The sequence below is a fragment of the Ovis aries genome, chromosome 15 (genome assembly GCF_016772045.2).
Source record: "Ovis aries strain OAR_USU_Benz2616 breed Rambouillet chromosome 15, ARS-UI_Ramb_v3.0, whole genome shotgun sequence".
In the NCBI taxonomy this organism is placed as follows: Eukaryota; Metazoa; Chordata; class Mammalia; order Artiodactyla; family Bovidae; genus Ovis; species Ovis aries.
In genome coordinates this window covers 48,867,654-48,872,989 of record NC_056068.1, presented here as the reverse complement: position 1 = coordinate 48,872,989, position 5,336 = coordinate 48,867,654, and the positions used below count along the sequence as shown (strand labels likewise).

Below are 5,336 nucleotides of genomic sequence, written 5' to 3'. Positions count from 1 at the left end.
ACATAGGCATTGTTATAGGTAAGTTCTCCTATTTTATTGGCATGCATTTTAAAATTCAAGAAGTAGAGGCTTCTAGTCATCATTGATGTCTTGAATTTTTAGATGTTCAATCTGAGAAAAAGAATGGAAGTAATTTTCTCAAGATCTCAGGGACACTGAGGGTACTAAGTATACTCAGTATTAAAGCCATTTACTCTATGAGTTCTAACCATAAAACACAAGATGATTCCTCTAGATCATGCTTTCCCCCGGCTATACATTCAGTTTATTTACTTACCACTTATAAGTTTATTCCCTTTCTTATTGTATTGATAAACTTCTTTTTGAACAAAATTTCCCCTTAACCTTTTCACAGATTTGATGGGTCTTCACACAGGACACAGTGGGATTCATCAGGAGAGGCACCAGTAGGAAAACATCAGCCATGAGAATGTGGATCATAGGAGACACATCACTGGCAAATTGGTGGAGCATGGCCGCACTCAGCATGGACACATAGAAGATAAGCACAGCACAGATATGAGAGATGTGGGTGTTGAGGGCCTTAGGCTGCTCTCTGGAGGTTGCAATGCCCAGTACTGTCTTTAAGATCATCATGTAGGAGAAAGTAATAAACAGAAAATCCAAAATAGTAGAAAGGGCAGCACAGAGTCCATAGACAACATTGACTCCGTTGTCAGAGCAGGCCACCTTCATGACACCCTGGTGGAGACAGTAGGAGTGTAAGAGCAGGTTTTGATGACAGTATGTCAACCTTTGCAACAGAAAGGGCAGTGGAATAATCAATATAATATTCTTGGAAGTCAGCAAGACCCCTGTTTTGATGACTCAGGAACTGGTTAAGATTGTGCTGTATCTAGGAGGGTTGTGGATAGCCACATACTGGTCAAATGTCATTACCAATAGCACAGAGGCTTCAGTGACTGTGAATAGATGGATAAAGGATTCCTGGGCAAAGCATGCAGCTGCATGAATTCCATGGACACCAAACAGGAACAGTCCCAAAGTGGTAGGTAAGGAAGACAGGGACAACACTAGGTCAGAGATGGATAGCATGGAAAGGAAATAGTACATGGGTTCATGGAGGCTTGGCTCTGTCTTAATAAAGAAAAGGATGGTGAAGTTACCCAGGAGAGAAAGAAAGAACATGGATGAGAAAGGGATGGATATCCAGAAGTGACTCTTCTCCAGTCCAGGGATCCCAGTAAGGAAGAATCTAAGAACTTCAATGTTGGTGTCGTTAAGAGGAGCCATGACGTGTAAAAAAGATACTTAACCAGGTGCTTGCCTCAGTGGAGATGGAAATTTCCTAAATAAAGAAGATATTCCTTTTTTATAAAATGTAGGTCATAGAACTAAGACAACTCAGAAACTTAAGGTAAATAGTCTATTTAAACTGTCAGTTCAGGCTGTAAGAAAAGTCAAACAAACAAACAAACAACAACAACAACAACAACAACAACTAAAAAAAAATGAGAAGAATCTGACTTGCTTCTTCATCCAGCTACTTGTTTCATTTTGTTAAAATCTCAGTCAATTTGGACTTTATATAACTAAACATTCCAAACAACCTTTTGACCACATGAAGCTACTCATGGCTGAATTTCATAAAATCAGATCTCCAATTTTATGGTTCTCCTAACCTAGTTTTATAAAAACAAAATCTTGAAGGGAAAAGCAAACTTTACTATGAGTAGGGGGATTCATAAATTAACCCATATATATAATAAAATCTGCATATCTCTGATAGGATATAGATTTGAAGTAATGCCAGAACTAAAAATTCATAATTATATAGTTTTAAAATTAAAAATTTCCTTTAGAAAATATATAGGTGTATTTTCCTGACTATACAGACCGCTTTAACCATCAGTTCAGTTCAGTTTAGTTCAGTTCAGTACAGTCACTCAGTCAGATCCAACTCTTTGTGACCCCATGGACTGTAGCAAGCTAGGCTTCCCTATTCATCACCAACTCCTGGAGTATAATCAAACTCATGTCCATTGAGTCAGTGATGCCATCCAGACATCCCATCCTCTGTCATCCCCTTCTCCTCCTGCCTTCAGTCTTTCCTAGCATCAGGTCTTTCAAATGAGTCAGTTCTTTGCATCAGGTGGCCAAAGTATTGGAGTTTCAGCTTCAACATCAGTCCTCCCAATGAATATTCAGGATTGATTTCCTTTAGGATGCACTGGTTGGATCTCCTTGCTGTCCAAGAACTATCAAGAGTCTTATCCAACACCACAGTTCAGGGGCATCAATTCTTTGACATTCAGCTTTCTTTATAGCTCAACTCTCACATCCATACATGACTACTGGAGAAAACATAGCTTTGACTAGATGGACATTTGTTAGTAAAGTAATATCTCTGCTTTATAATATGCTGTCTAGCTTGGTCATAGCTTTTCTTCCAAGGAACAAACGTCTTTTAATTTCATGGCTGCAGTCACCATCTGCAGTGATTTTGGAGCCCCTCCAAATAAAAGTCTCTCACTTTCCATTATTTCTCCATCTATTTGCCATGAAGTAACAGGACCTGATGCCATGATTTACTTTTCTGAATGTTGAGTTTAAGCCAACTTTTCACTCTCTTTCACTTTCATCAAGAGGTTCATTAGTTCTTTGCTTTCTGCCATAAGGGTGGTGTCATCGCATATCTGAGGTTACTGATATTTCTGACAGCAATCTTGATTCCAGCCTGTGCTTTATCTAGCCTGGCATTTTGCATGATGTACTCTGCATATAAGTGAAATGAGCAGGGTGAAAAAAAATACAGCCTTGACATAGTCCTTTCCCTATTTGGAACCAGTCTGTTGTTCCATGTCAAGTTCTAACTGTTGCTTCTTGACCTTCATAAAGATTTCTCGGGAGACAGGTCAGATGGTCTGGTATTCCCATCTCTTGAAGAATTTTCCACAATTTGTTGTGATACACACAGTCAAAGGCTTTGGCATAGTCAATAAACAGAAGTAGATATTTTTCTGGAACTCTCTTGTTTTTTTTGATGATCCAGTGAATGTTGGCAGTTTGATCTCTGGTTCCTCTGCCTTTTCTAAATCCATCTTGAACATCTGGAAGTTCATAGTTCATGTATTGTTGAGCCTGGTTTGGAGAATTGTGAATATTACTTTGCTAGCATATGAGATGAATGCAATTGTGTGGTAATTTGAGCATTCTTTGGCATTTCCTTTTGAAAGGTTGTTGCTGAACAACAAAAACGCCAGGATTCTTGGCCTCCAAAGGAGAAGAATTCAATCTGGGGCCAGAGATGAGGCTTGATTGCTCAGAGTTTTTGTGTATTAAAGTTTTATTAAAATATAAAAGAAATAGAGAAAGCTTCTGACAGGGACATCAGAAGGGGGCAGAAAGAGTACACCCTCGCTAGTGTTAGCAATGGAGTTATATGCTTTTTAATGTTATTACAATGAATCAAAAGAATGTCTGGAGATTGTAAAGACCTTACTAGATTTACTCCCATAATTTACATTTTAAGATAACAGGATTAGCCAGAAGGTTTTTTCCAGAAACTGTTCTCAACAGGATACATTTAGTCAGTTCAGTTCAGTCGCTCAGTCATGTCCAACTCTTTGCGAGCCCATGAGTCGCAGCACGCCAGGCCTCCCTGTCCATCATCAACTCCCAGAGTTCACTCAAACTCATGTCCATCGAGTAGGTGATGCCATCCAGGCATCTCATCCTCTGTCATCCCCTTCTCCTCCTGCCCCCAATTCCTCCCAGCATCAGAGTCTTTTCCAGTGAGTCAACTCTTCGCATGAGGTGGCCAAAGTATTGGAGTTTCAGCTTCAGCATCAGTCCTTCCAATGAACACCCAGGACTGATCTCCTTTAGAATATGGTTTGATCTCCTTGCAGTCCAAGGCACTCTCAAGAGTCTTCTCCAACACCACAGTTCAAAAGCATTAATTCTTCAGTGCTCAGCTTTCTTCGCAGTCCAGCTCTCACATCCAAACATGACCACTGGAAAAACCATAACCTTGACTAGACGGACCTTTGTTGGCAAAGTAATGACTCTGTTTTTTAATACGTTATCTAGGTTGGTCATAACTTTCCTTACGAGGAGTAAGCGTCTTTTAATTTCATGGCTGCAATCACTATCCGCAGTGATTTTGGAGCACCCCAAAATAAAGTCTGACACTATTTCTACTGTTTCCCCATCTATTTCCCATGAAGTGATGGGACCAGATGTCATGATCCTCGTTTTCTGAATGTTGAGCTTTAAGCCAACTTTTTCACTCTCCTCTTTCACTTTCATCAAGAGGCTTTTGAGTTCCTCTTCACTTTCTGCCATAAGGGTGGTGTCATCTGCATATCTGAGGTTATTGAGAAGGCCATGAATCTACCTATGAGACATAGAGAAAATGAATCATGTGGTTTTTGAGACATACAGGTTTCCACAGTGACTCAGACTGTAAAGAATCTGCCTGCAATGTAGCAGACCTGGGTTCGATCCCTGGGTAGGAAAGATCCTCTGGATCTTTCAGCTACCCATTTCAGTATTCTTGCCTGGAAAATTCCAAGGACAGAGGAGCCTGGTAGGTTACAGTCCATGGAGCTACAAAGAGTTGGACATGACTGAGCAACTAACATTTTCTCTTTCACCCTTCTCACATGTATCATCCATACTGGGCATTTCTAAGACATCTCTGGACACAAACCCCTATCAACACATACATTCCATTTCTCCTTGGTTGTTCTATAAGATTTTCTATCTCCATGGGCATCTCCTGATTTGCTTTTAACATCTAGCATATCTATTGAGAATACAAATAGATATAAAATGGAATGAAAATTATGTCAAATATCCTGAATGAATAGAATTATATCTTACCTTCTTTGAGATTATTTTTTTTACCAATGTGATATTAGAAGCTGGGAAGCATCCTTAGACTCCCCTTTTTTGCTTTGTAAGCCCTGTCTTATAAAGCCTAGAGGACCCCTGGAGTTGACTATAAGCAAGTGCTGCCTGATGAATAACACCATATTTCATGGGAAATCGTAGGGGTTGACTGAAGGGAGATGAATCTAACACCTTATAACACAGGCTCAGACTAAGGAAATTAAGTAAGACAAGATCTTGGAGACCATATTAAAACCCAATAGCCATTCATCAACTCTTGCTCTTGACTCATCTGCCAAGATATTTCAGGATAAATTAACTAGGTGTTTAGAATATCAAGTTCTGAAAAAGATCATACTATCAATTGTATATATTAATTTTCTTTTAACATGAAAGTATACTTCTCTATTAATATGTTTACTGCTCATTTTTAATTCCTCTTTTTGAAGCATCTACTGAATCCTTTTGTCCGTTTTCTG

At 39.3% G+C, this 5,336-nt stretch overlaps 1 pseudogene; it reads right to left on the bottom strand.

The window, feature by feature from the left end:
* Positions 1-300: 300 nt before the first annotated feature.
* LOC101115987 (olfactory receptor 51A4-like) lies at positions 301-1,254 on the bottom strand (annotated as a pseudogene).
* Positions 1,255-5,336: the final 4,082 nt, after the last annotated feature.